Raw genomic sequence first — 15,244 nt, forward strand, 5'->3', positions numbered from 1 at the left:
AGAGGATTCCAAATATGTAATTTGTTTTGAAGTTTGCTTCCCGATCCGAATTTAGATGATGATTTATGTTTGTGTTCTTGAGAGAAAAAAAGAAAGAAAGAAAGAAGAAGAAATGGATGAATGAGGGGTGGAGGTGGTGAGTGGTTGACTAGTCAACTACTAGCCACCTCTTTGGTCAAGTGGCGGAACTAGTCCCTCAAGTTTCAGAGCGGGTGCGGGAATTAACCAAACGAATATTTTTAAAACGCAAGTTAACGAGAGATGTTATAATTAAATGACGGAATTATTATGAACGTTAGTCAACGGAAACTACGAATTTAAATACGAAAGATTATTATTAAAAAAAAAGACGGTGTTAAAAATAAATTTAACGGAAAAACGCGGGATGTTACATCTCTTTTCTCTCCCTCTTCATTAGTGAACTACTGCTGCTATTGATGACCTTAAAAGAAACCCATTAAACATCCCCTTGTTTCTGCTATAGCACAACCGACCCACATAAAACCTTCATAAACCGCCACCATCATTGAGCTATCACCACCATGTCATCATCTTCAATCTTAAACCCTACACCGCTTTTAACTATCTTGTAACCTTTTTGATGTAACCCTAAATCTACATATATTTTTTTTTCTTCTCTTCAAAGTTATCAACTTGATAAACAAATTTCACCATTTGAACTGGAATGCATCCATGATTGTTGTACACTAGAGTCTTCATCCATATGTTGAAGCATTTGCTTTGAACTCACATATAGAGATGATGATATTGGTCTGTACCTCTCTCTTTACGATACCTGTTATATTTTTCTGACTCCCTAAAACAACAAACCTGATTTTGTATACTTTATACTTCGTGACTTTTAAAAAAAAAAAAAAAAAAAAAAAGAGACGTGACAATAATGAAGTTGATAGTGCTAAGCACAAAGATCCCTTTTATTCTTTTGATAATATTTTCAAAGAAATTCAGTGCAATTCACTTGCACTTTATTGAGTGAATAATTAAAGGCATTATGTCATTAGTGGGATCCAACTTTTAGTTTGGGGAGTTTAGTGGTTATTGGATGTTTGAATATTTAATACATGGCATAATCAATCATGGAGACAACAATTCGCTAGTGCTATTAGACTTAAGTAAGTGGCTGGCCGAAAGACGTTCACTCATATACAACTTTTAGTTTTTGAATATTATATATATTTATTTATCGCAAGTGGAGAATGCGCTTGTGAAGAAAAAAATACGTGGAAATAAATAGTGAATGAGTTGGATACCGACGTGTTTTTATTTATTTGTTGATTAGTACAACGGTTTGATTTATTTTGAATGAAGCCGTATGTCTAAATATTTCAGTTGGGCCATTATGATTAGTGATGTTGGGCCGAAAGAGATATGGAGTATTAACTTGCTATTCGATCCCTGGTTCTAATACATTTATGATATACAACGATGATGAAAGATGATAAATATGAGATAGATGATGTTATCTAGTGATGGGCGAGGATAATATAAGAGTAATGATGTAAATAGCGAGATAAATGGTGATCAAAGTTGCATAATTGATCGAGCAAAAAATGATCTTTATGATTACGATTATGATGATGAAGAATAATGGAAGTTGATAATGAGATTAGATGATTAAGATTATGATGGTGATGATTAGATATTAAGGTAATGATGATGATGATAGGTGAAGATGGTTATGGTTGTATGATGTTGATAATGATACGGTATAAGTGATGAGATAATTATATCACAAAAAACGATCGATGATTAGGAAGCGAGTAAGATGATTAGGATAAGGATATGGTGTTAATGATTAAGATAATATGATCATAATAATAATAGGATAGTGATGATGATCCATGATTATGATAATCGTAATGAGTCACAATGATGATGACGATCGGATAAGATATTGATGATCATTAATAATGATCGTGAGGTGATGATTTATATTGATGAACCGAAGACGTTTAGATTGATATCGGGTTAGCGGGACGTCGCGGGTTCAAACCCGGACTTGGGCATTTTTAAGGACTACTTCTATCAGGTAGTATTACTATTATCATTATTATTATTATTATTATTATTATTATTATTATTATTATTATTATTATTATTATTATTATTATTATTATTATTATTATTATTATTATTATTATTATTCTTTTTCTTAACATTATTCTTATTGGTATTGTTATTATTATTATAATTATTATTATTAGTCTAATTATTATTATCATACAAAAGGTACAACTTCTTATTTATTATTATTAATATTATTTTATCAAATAACTATTAGTTATATAAAACTATACTTAATACACATAATATAACTATATTTTTATTTATTTAAAGTACATAAAATGAATACATTTATGAAACATACAAATTATTAATATAAAACAATATCACTAATATATATATATATATATATATATATATATATATATATATATATATATATATATATATATATATATATATATATATATATATATATATATATATATATAATTTTGTTCGATTACAATCATGCGTGTTAATATATATATAAATGATATAGGTTCGTGAATCCGAGGCCAACTCTTACATTGTTCTATATCGTCGTATGCATATTTTTACTACAAAATATCGTATTGTGAGTTCATTTGATTCCCTTTTACTATTTACATTTTTGGGACTGAGAATACATGCGCTGCTTTTACAACTGCTTTATTAAATGCTTTTGAAATATATTTTGAACTGCGAATGCATGAAATATTTTTATAAATGTTTGACGAGATAGACACAAGCAAAACATTACTCGAATGAATTATTATGCAGACAGAAGTTCTGTGGATTATTATTGAATTAGTTGGACGTTATAATTACCACTAATTATTGGGAATATTTCCCCTGATTATTATTGCTTGGTAACCTAAGAATTAGAAACGGGTATGGCCCTAATTCACGCGAATCTTAAAGGTAGCTACCGGGTTTAACACCCCCAGTCAGAATGTTCACTAGACGGAAGAGCTAGTGGGCGTGGTGTTTAGTACTTTGAAGTTTATATATTTATACAGACGAGAGGTTCTGTTTTGGGGACATTATTTATGCGCATTATATGTTAAGGTCGGTTACCAAGCCAAGCTATCAAAGCAAAGTGAATGTTATGTATCGAGAGAATGATTTTTATACACAGGTTATGTGTATGTGATTTTGTACACGAGATATGTGTACGGTTACTAAGATTTATGAAAAATGATTTCGTACACGAGAAAGGTGTACTGTATTTAAAAGATATCGCATGTACATTACAGGTGGGTATAGGATTCGGGCCCATCTGTACCATGCAGCATTTAAATCTTGTGGTCTATCAAAAGTACTGAATTTTATTGTTTACGATAAACCTATGAGCTCACCAACCTTTTGGTTGACACTTTAAAGCATGTTTATTCTCAGGTATAAAAGAAACCTTCCGCTGTGCATTTGCTCATTTTAAAGATATTACGTGGAGTCGTTCATGGCATATAAAGGTCCGTAAATCGCAATGGTACCAGATGTTATTGTATTCATCCAAGAGAATTTGGACGGGGTATGACAAAAAATTTCGGGGAAAAAAAAAATTTTGAAATTTTTTTTTTTTGAAAAAAAAATTTGAATTTTTTTTCAATCACATGTGATTTTCGCGCCACATGACGCATTCTCATTGGTCCCTTGGATCTCAACTTAATTTATAGATTCAAATGAATATTCCTCCAATCTAGTCTATCTATCTATATCTATAGTTTCTATTATATTGCTAAAATGATAATGTCATAAAAAGGCTATTTTCTTTATAAAAGAAAATCAAAAAGGAAAAGAAAAAAATCTAAGCCTCTAACATGATGTCATTAATGTAATTAATTAATAATTAAAAAAATTTAACAATAAAAGAACGCAATCTCTTTCCCGTGTTTATATTGTATAACCCTAATTTACAATAAAATAAGCAATGCCCGAGGCTTTCTTCTCCCAAATTTCTCTCCTACTGCTTTCTTCTTCCTGTATCTTACAATTAGGTCTACAATTTTTTATTTTCAAATTGTCAATTCACTGTTAAGTTTAAATTATTGATTTTCATTATGTTCATGCCAATTTCATTGTAATGCATGTGCGCCCCTTTCTTTTATAATGTTTGAGAGCTTTTACCCAACTTTAGATGTTGATGGATAGTGGCGACAACCTCTTTGACATTAGAGTACGCTATGTTCTACCCGTAGACTGGAAATATAATAAAAGAAAATTTCAATTTTATTGGTAGATGTCAAGATGTGGGGTTCATGATCATATTTTCTAATTTTGATAATTTTGGTGATATGGATTTTATGCGAATGTGAAGTGTCACAACTAAAAAAATCTAAGGTCAATCAATATCGTAGTCAGTCTTTTGTTAAGTCTTCACTCATGGTTGACTATACATTGTTATTTCGAGCGTAGAGAATAAGAAGAGATTAGAGGTACTTACATATGATAGTGATATAAATGTTGGTAGTAACACATAATTTGATTTATAAGGAAATAGTACAAATGTATGACAATTAGTATTGCTAATTGTAGCTAACTAATATTTGTATTATGTTACTGTACTATTTTATTTTAAAATATTCTAAAAAATGCTCATAGTGCAATTCTTTAATTAGTTTTTTGACAAGTTTTTTTAAAAAAATCCGTGGTTCCACGGGTCATTTCACTAGTAATATAATAAAGGAGTATAATATAATATATGTCATTTCACTAGTAATATAATATGGGGGGTGATTCTCACACACACTTTTTTGATCCTCACACACCTATTTTAACCTTTTACTCTTGTAATAATACTCAATTGGTGTGTGAAGATCAAAAAAGCGTGTGTGAGAATCATCCCCCATATAATATAGGAGTATAATATAATATATGTTGTTTGGTAGTTAACAAGAATTGAGGGTTCGCGCGTTGCTGCTCTAAGGTTTATGCGATTTTAACGCTAGCTATCGATTTACACAGCACATTTTACCTGATGATTTTTGGGGCATGCAAACTACAACGAAAAATAATTATATCCTACGCAACCGGATATCATTTGTTGACATCCATACAACATAAACTATGGTACAAATCTCCATTGTATCTTATAGTTCAGCTTCAATAGGATTCTGACCCGACGATCTCATAACTGTTCCCAACTCTTTAGTAGTGATACAGACTAAACAATAAATATTTGATAAGTACCTAGACATAAATACTGAGATAAACTATATACCTTTATACAAATAACTTAACTGAAGGTGTCAATAGAAAACTATAAGATGGTGCAAACACATAAACACAAAACTCTAAACATGAAACTCTGATAATATAAATGAAAGTTGCAACTATTAGTTATCATACATCGTCGCTACAATTAATAAGCAGTCACACAGCTACATGCAATTGTAATGTACAAAAAATCAATTTAGTTTTCATCACTGCTACTTTTTACATAGCGTTATGTGAACCTAATCTAGAAATGTCCTTTATTTCGTACCTACACAGCCATAATTTAAATATAAAAAAAAACTGCTCCTTAAACATTCGCAAATGATGTACCCAAAAAATAAAATAAAAACGATAGAGAAGCTGGTAAGTAAAAATAAGGTAAAACAACTAAGAAATAGGAAACACTTACTACACAACGATGTAATCAAAATCTAAGGTAACCTGCGATTTCAAAAACAAAAGCATACATGTTAGCCGTCAAATACCAAAGGCAACACTCAATTATGCCACAACCAAAACAGCTTTGAAAAAACTAATAATGTTTCGTATATCGATTGCTACTAATGTTTTGTATATCGCAAACAAATCATGTTTCATATATTGAAATCAGGTTTCATATATCGATTGCTAACACTTTAACCTAATTGTACAACCATTTATAAAAGACACATAAGTCACAGTTTTTTAACACAGTAATTCTAAATTCTATGAGATCTTGACAGCTAAAACAAACAACATAAGTTTTAGAGTTACCTGTAGCAAATACTTTGACCAACCTCACATGTTGACCATCAGCTTGTGATGAACAAACATTTCAAAACTTTAAATGGGCATTCACCCCACAAAGTGCACTTTAACTCCACACAACTACAAAACAAAAGCAAAACAAAGAATTAGTTATAAAAAAATTCATAAAAAATTCATGATCAGAGTTACAATGTTAGAGTTTCGGTTAAGGGTGAAGCCAAACCCATTGAAACCCCATTGCCATAACCTGTCATATCTTCTCTTAATAGAAGACGTACAAATCTTTCCTTAATTTGTTGTTGTTGCATCATAAGACAAAAATAACCTCACATGCTTTAAGAATGCTCAGAATCAGACATGGCTGAACAGCATCTCAACTCTCTTTCTCGACACACACATACACACATAAAATGAAACTATGAATGAATGGACGAATGAGGGTTGTTGAATTGAAGCAAAATCAGAAATCACCGGCTGCGAGAAGGGTAACTACCCTCAGAAACCTCAAATTTCTTTTCGCTAGCCTCCTTCGATCCAAGTTGTTTTGTAAATTGTAACCTTAAAATGGAATGGACTGGTTCAGCTGAAATATGTGATCAAATGTTTAATTTCGTTAAATGGTAACTTGGTGGCTCAAATGAAGAGAATTTGCCTCAGATTCTGTAAATGATAACATGCCCATTTTGACACCTCTAACTATAGCATGAGAACATACCCTTTATTAGCTAGCCAATGAATCAAGGCAGTTGTGACACCTTTAGTCACAGAGAAAACAGGAAATAAACTATCATTTTTTACAGGACGAGGATCATCTTTTCCCAACACTACAGCTGCAGTATCAATTATCACTTTCCCGTCTTTGTACGCACAAACCTAACAAACACATATAACAAAATTTTTTCAATATATTTTCATGGCCTTTCTTTTGAAATTCTGTAAGTGTGCATTCATAGGTCCAAACCACAACCACGAACCACTAAAGCAATAATTAAAAACTGATGATTATATATGAACCTGGATGCCAATGATTAATCAACCAAGAAACGTCTTAATTTTTTCTCAACATCAGAGAGTATTGGACTGTCATACACCCAATTTGGATCAAAGCCTCGCTCATTTTGATGCTGCAAAAACAAAGAGTTAGATAGTAAAGAATATCATGTAGCTTACGTCATCTTCCTGAGCGTCAGTAGTTGAATTTTATAAGTTCCTACCTTAAAATAATCGCATGCCCAAAAAATAATAATAATAATAATAATAATAATAATAATAATAATAATAATAATAAAATAATAGACTTTAAAGAAAATGTCTATCTACATGTTTGTATTCTTATCAGACCACAATCATATGCTATTAATAAAAGGTTGACCCAAAATCTAACGTTGAACTGTATGATTTTTAGCAAATATGAAACAATAATTCACACTACATCCAAGTATGTCACAGGGAAAAAATGGAGATCTCGAAGGTAAGCAATAAAAACGCATTACCTGGCAGAGAATAATCGATGAACACTGAAACAATGATGACAAAATTAGGCAAAATTAAATAGCGATTAAAAAATTAGAGCCCTAATAACAGAAAAAAACACACTCACCAATTCAGTAATGACGGAAAGGGTTGATGCCCTTCGATATGATAGAGAATAACGCAAGAGACCTGAGATGGGAAATACAAACCAGTAAAATTGATAAATTAACAAAGCAAAAAGATAAATCGAATTGTAAACAAACATTCTAAAATGACAGTTAGTGATCACAAAATAGGAAACGTAGGACAACGGCAAATACACAATAACTTAAACGACAAAATGTGGTGATAAATTCTCAAAATACGGTGCAGAGTCAAAAGAATTAGTCCGAGCTTTCAGAATGATGAATATGAAAAGTGTAAGTGCACTAAAAAAATGTGATGATAGAATCTCAAATTACCATGAAACAGTAGAAAGGTCGAAGGGGGTAAAAAGCTTGAATAACAACCTACAAACAATAGCATTAGAATCAAAGTCTTTGTAATATTTTGCTACAAACCAAATTTAATTAACACGAAAACAACATTAATTCATAAAATACAACAACTATAATACTATTAGCACGCAAAAACAATATAAACCAAAATGACAATCGAAAGAGTTAGTTACCAAAAACGCCCTCAAAGCGCGATAATAACCTACAAACAACCAATGCACTGAAAACGATAAAACTTAAACAAAACCGAATTTGTAATTCTCAATTATAATAAGTTGAGACAATGGCCTCATGTCACACAAAATTGCCTCTGTAACAATAATACAAACTAATTATATAATAGAAGCATATATTCATCTCAATTTAATATATATTACTACATAATCGAATTGTAGTTGTTAATGTAATACTAATACTAACCGTTTGAAACAAACACAACCAAAAATAATTGATAGTGACAATACATCTGTACCTAATGTTATGTGACTCGCATCTAAACAACTAATACACATCCATAATTCATTATAGTTGAAGTCATACCTGAAACTAAAAGTTGAACGGAAAGGATCCGGTAGATCCAAAACAGACTTAAGCGAGTATGTATCCATAGTTTTTTGCAATTAAACTGTGGAAGGAACATCAGGTTTCCAATAGAGTGGTAAGTTAAACATTACAGTCAACAATAATTATGAAATATTAGCTTGAAATCAGAATTATATCCGTATTAAAAGCACTTGATAGATAGTCTCAAAGTATAGTAATGAATTTTACGCGGTTATTCAACTAAATAAACATCAAATTAAGTTTACTAAATTAACCTTATAGTTAACTTCCGGAAAAAATTCACAGTTATATTAGTAAGTGCACATTGATATGCACAATTAAGTAATAATGCAGATTATGGAACGATATACTCTGAAATTTAATCAAATAAAAAAAATTATAATAGTAATAATCTCAACTGTATCCAACTGATGATGTGCTAGAAACTTGTATGAAGAATCAGTAACATTAATCTCCTATAATATACTGTATATAATAACTTGATCTAGGATTTATAATTACAATAACGATAGCGATTCTAGGTTTTCGTGTAAACTGTACCGTGTAATTTCATAGTTGATAGATGCGAATATACAATATGGAGTATGATCTGTGCAAAACTGGAAGAGAATTAGAGCATTTGTGAAGAATTTACCTGAACGCGCACTCAAATATGTAGATCCCTAGGTTAACTGGCGTAATTTGAGAGCGACATGATTCGATCATGAAAATGTGTGTCTGAACGCTTATTGTTGTTGAGTGGTTTGGAGGGAACGGTAGCAAACTGTGCAAAGCGATACTGTATGAATCTTTTTATATTGAAATCCCTTAAAACTATATTAAACAAAAAAATGTAAACACAGAAACAGGTTATCACAAAGTAAGATTAAGAAAAGTACCTTTGAAATTGAAACCTGTACAGTGAAGTGGTTGATCATTATCTTCACCGTATGGAAAATCATCTTTATTCTTCTTTCAAGCACACAAACATTACCTATTAATGATAAAAAGACAAAAAGTCACCAAATTTACAAACTAAGATTCAAAATAATTACCCATCACTAATCTCACCGTAATAATAAACAGTAGAAGAGTTAACCTTCTTTTGTCTATTTTCTGAGGATGGAACCATTTTCGTACTGCACGCAATTTAGCCACCAACAATGGTCAGTCGCCTGAAACCCTAAATCCAAATCACCAACAATGGTCAGTCACCTGAAACCCCAAATCCAAATCACCAACAATGGTCAGTCGCCTGAAACCCCAAATCCAAATCGATTATCAAAAATTACCTGTGAATTACTTGTCTTTGCAACTAAAAATTTGAATGAAGGTGTTAGCGTTCAGTAATTCTCTGTCTCACATACATAAGGCTATATAGTAATATAAAATACATATAGCTACATGGATAAAGAAAATAGTATGAGTTCACGAACTGTTGAACAATAACATTTATCCAAATAAATGGAATTTGAAATATTTATATATAGGCAAATTCCATCTAAAACTCTAATAAATTTTCTCACAAAGCTATGAAAATACGCCTATTCAAAATTAATTAACTTCATCCAAAACATTAAAATTAACTCCTTGTTATAAAAGAATCAAGCTTTACAAACATATACCAAATTCGTAATATTAAAACCATGAATTTTGACACGTACGACCTATCTCGTAGAGCACAAATGATAGATCATTAAACTACTTATTCAGACATTTTATCGAACACATAGTAGTCATACAAACATATCGTCAAAATACAACCTTCAAATGGATTTAGATACTAAAATACAAAAAAACACCCACCTAAATCAGTTACTTTCAAAAAAGGAACAATAAATCCAGTTGCTAAATTATTTTTATTATTTAAAGAACAAAAACAAATTCATAAATCAAAACGATAGTAAAATTACTTGAAAAACAGAAGGTGGTAGCGCCGGGCAGGTTTACAGGCGGAGAGGATGACGATTGTATAATGATATTCCACAAATCAATAGCTACTTCACACTTCTTTTAGCCACCAACAATGGTCAGTCGCTTGAAACCCCAAATCCAAAGTATAAAAAATTACCTGTGAAAGTCAAATAGGTTTGGCTGTGGAATAGAAGCAGATGGGTACTAATGGTGGTGGAGGAGTGGAAAAACGTACCTGTAACTTGATGAAGAGTCTGGAACGAACGATTTAGGGTTAGGGTTGTTTACTCGCATCTCATCTTCTTGATTACTCCGTATCAGTTGTGAGAGAAATAGAGGAAGAAACAATTATGAGAGAAAATAAATTAAAAGAAGAAAGTATGAAGGAAAGAATTAGAGCAAGAAGATAAGGGATAAGGTATGGGAGGAGGTGAGGGAGAAGTATGGCTGAACAGGAGGAGATGTTGTTGTAAATCAAAGTGTGTGAAAATAGTGTGTGTAAAGTGTGTGCAAATCATGAGCAGTAAAAAAAAGCTGACGTGGACCAATGGGAGTGCAGGGATTTTGGCTGTTATTAGTATGTGTATAATTAGGTTGCTCCCAATGTTGCCATCCTGACCACCGCCCACCACCGCGCCCTCCTGGACGCCGATGGTAGCGGCCAGCCCAGGGGGCCGCCCTCGATCTCTCCCAGCCCATCGTGCTTCTGTTCGTGTTTTTTGGGAAGATTTGTGGACGAAAAAAGTGACCGTTGCACCCTTCCAACGGTCCATTTTTGGGCCGTTGGGAATTTTTTTTTTTTTTATTTCTCACCTCTATATATACATACATATACATTTCACAAAAATACATCTCAAACACATACACATTTCACTACAGCTTCATACATTCTACTCCAAAAATGAGTTCCAAAAAAAATTCAAATAAAGGAAAATCAAAACAACGCGCTCAAGGTCAAGAACGGGGTTCGGTCGAAAACGATATGTTGCAATCTTTAATAGATTGTACGCAACAAACAACCGGGTTTTATCAATTTGCAAACTCGAATCAATTTACGCCAATGTTTACAAACATTCTCAACCCGAACCTACCACTTAATCAACACTACTCACACTTCCCGAATCAACCTCAATCTCAAGTTTATACACACTTTGCGAACCAACCACAAACTCAAGTCTATACAAACTACCCGAACCAATCACAATCTCAACAACAAACACCTTATTATCCTAGGCTACGTGACGAGTCGGACGAGGAAGAAGTTCCCGAAACTCCTCTACAACCCGAGCCCGAAACCGAGCCCGAACCCGTAGCCGATCCAAAAGGAAAAAAAGTGAAGTGTCCAAAAGTGTCGTGGTCCGACTATGAAACTCGAATTTTAGCCGAGCGTTATGTGTACGTTTCCAAACATCCGGATGCGGGAAACGATCAAAACTTTAATTCAATTTGGGGTGAGGTGCGAAAACAATATAATTCGATCGTTCAGGAGAAAAGACGTGCGGATCAAATTAGTGGAAAGTGGGCTAAAATTCAAAGGGATGTGAAGATATTTATTGCAATTTATTCAAAGCTCGAGAAGATGTGGCAAAGTGGAGCAGCGGGGGAAGACATTATGAACGCGGCCCGAAAACAATTCAAAATTCAAACAAAGGGTCGACAATTCGCTTTTGAGGATGCGTGGCAAGTTTTAAGGAATTGCCCGAAGTTTTTAGAAGGTGAAGGTGTAGCGGCTACGAACAAACGAAAACAAGCCGATGATATACCGATGAATGTTCAAACCGAGGCAAGTTCCCACCCAAACACAAGCTCGAACCCCGACCCAACCCAATTTGAAAATTTACTTAAGGATCACGACCCAATCCGACGTCCCCCAAGTCGAGCTAAAAGTCAAAGGGATTCGTACTCATCCGATGCCGCAAGTCGTATGTCTTCCGATGAAGTACGTATGAAGATAGCTCAATCAACCGAAGCTTCTGTACAAGCGGCTGCTCGAACCATGGAAAAGCTTTGCGAAGAAAGCAAGACTAGAACAATGTTAAAAAGTTTAAAGCTACTTTCCAAACCGGTTTCACGTGACTTGCCTCCCGACGAATATGAAATGATGATGAATTATCGAGCAAGAATTAAGAAGAAATATGCTAAGGAATTGGCACGTCCCGACGATGACGAGTAGTTCGTTTAGTTTTTTAGTGTTTTATTTTAATAATTGTCGCATTTTTATTTATCGTCGTAGTGTTTTTTAGTTTTAATTATTTGTAATGTTTTTTTTATTTATCAATGAAATTTTAGTTTTATTTTATTACATATTTATTATTTATAATATATATATATATATATATAACTAAATTAATATTATTTTGGAAATAATAAAAAAATAAAAAAATAAAAAAAAAGGAAGGAAGAAGTGTCATGGTTGGGAGTGTTTAGTCCTGAGTTTAGTCCTGGGAAGTGTGACGACCCGAAAATTTTCGATCAAATTTAAACTTAATCTTTATATGGTTTCTACAAGATAAGTAAAGTCTATTAATCTGAGTCTCAAAATTTTTGAACTATTTACATGAAAACATTTAACCTTTGACCATCCCTGACGAATCACGAACAATGGTGTGTAAATATGTAAATATATATATAAAATTTGGTGTGTATAAGTTGGTATATTATTATTATTTTCTTTCTTCAAATCATTAATAATATTGTAACTAATATTAATATTAATATCATTTATAAGATTAGTATTATCATTTTTCTATTTAAATTTATTAACAGAAATTATTTAATTTATATATATTATTAGTATTATCAATTATGATTATTAATATTAAAAGTATTATTAAAATAATATTTATAATCATTAATTAATTGAAAAGATGTACGAATAGATGCTGAAACCGTTACATATCCACATCAACATTCTGTAAATTTTGTTGCTTTCTAGTATTATTAGATATCAGAATAAATTTACAAATCTGTTACAGTAATATCAGACTTTTTATATTTTTATTATATTTTTTTCTGTCCTTATGATAATTCCTGTCGATACACCTTCGCCTAATAAAAAAAAAAACAAATGATTTCTCAATGTATTAGGAAATCATTCAACTCGTCAATATCACTATCAACTGAAATCACAATCAACTGCCTTCATAAGAAAAAGAAATCAGAAAAGAAGAAAAACTATGAAATAAAACTCACGACCAAAATCATCCATTTGAACACTAATATCCCTCTTGATCATCTTCACGACACCACAACATCATCTCATTCGGTCTTCTTCAACTGCACCCACGAACACCATTATGTAATCATCAAAAACCTCCTACTCATATTACTAGCCTGCTCTAATGTTTGTTTTCAAACCACACACCATTATAATTAATTTTCTGTTTTCCTTGAACCGACATCATTCACCAACGCTACTAAGCCGCCACCTACTATCCTTGTTTTTATTGATCACCCACACAATCCACCACCTTTAAGTATCATATTTTCTTTATGTATACCATCGACCACAAAGACCTCAATCCGTATGATCACCATCGACAACCACCTTAAATTTTCTATAGCTACAAAACCGAAACCCATATGAGTGCCTCTACTATTCGATCCTCTTCAAATTCTACTACTCGAAACCTTTATATCTTATTCAAAACGCAAACCACCATTCTCTCTTTCTTGTCACCTCAACCATAACCGTATACTACTACCACCTATGCAATTATATTTTTTTTTACGAAAAAGGAAGGGTATTTATAAGAATGTGGGTCAAGCAAGTTAATATAAAGAGAAGGAGAATCATTGAGATAATTAATAGAGCAAATAAGATAGATAAAGAAGAAAGCTTTCGGTGCCCACATACCCACCTACACTAGCGTATGGATTTGATGATTTGAACTACATATTATCTTATTTAGGCCAAACACTTGGAGGTATTAGTGGATGTCCTTTTACATGTGCTGTATTTTTTATTGTGGCCAACCACCAATAACCCCACAAGTCATATTTAAATTGATACTTGTTAGCAAGTCTTTGAAAAACATGAACTTTAGACCAAACCACCAATATACAAACCTTTATACTGCTCGAAGATACTACAGCTGGAGCCTTTTTTTTCTGTTGCAAACCGACAACAAAATTTCTAACCACTAGGTAATTCTGTTTCTGTTTCGAGTAGCAAGAACATACACCCACTTGCAAACTTGATTATGGAATTATTAATACATGCGTTTAATTAAATACTCAAGTGGGACTAGTTGCATAGTGGCCGACTACAATAGTTTAGTGATGTTTAGTTATATTTTTTTTAATGATGGGGATATATCGAGTAGGATGACGAGGTTAAGAACAATGATGATGCTGAAGATGTTATGATAACGATTTCATGGTGATACAGATGGTATTACGATGATGTGATGTGACGATCGGTCCAAATCCATATGGACGAACACGTCATTCATTGATTTCATTGCGAGGTATTTAACCTCTATGATACGTTTTGTAAACATTGCATTCTTTTGAAAAGGCACACCATAAATGAATATTTAAATCAAAGGTTTTCGACATCTAATGATTTCTACATATAGACAATCACCATAAATAATAGTTTACAACAGTACTTCCATTGACAATGCAGTCAAAATAAGATACATGGTGATGATTTGGTGAATGCAACGTTTCCTTGAAAAAATATGTCATGCAAGACTCCATGCACATAGCTTGTCTAACATCTAAGCAAACAGCGGAAGACTTCTAGGAAACCTGAGAATAAACATGCTAACAAGTGTCAACACAAAGGTTGGTGAGTTCATAGT

The sequence above is a fragment of the Rutidosis leptorrhynchoides genome, chromosome 9 (assembly GCF_046630445.1).
Source record: "Rutidosis leptorrhynchoides isolate AG116_Rl617_1_P2 chromosome 9, CSIRO_AGI_Rlap_v1, whole genome shotgun sequence".
Taxonomy (NCBI): Eukaryota; Viridiplantae; Streptophyta; class Magnoliopsida; order Asterales; family Asteraceae; genus Rutidosis; species Rutidosis leptorrhynchoides.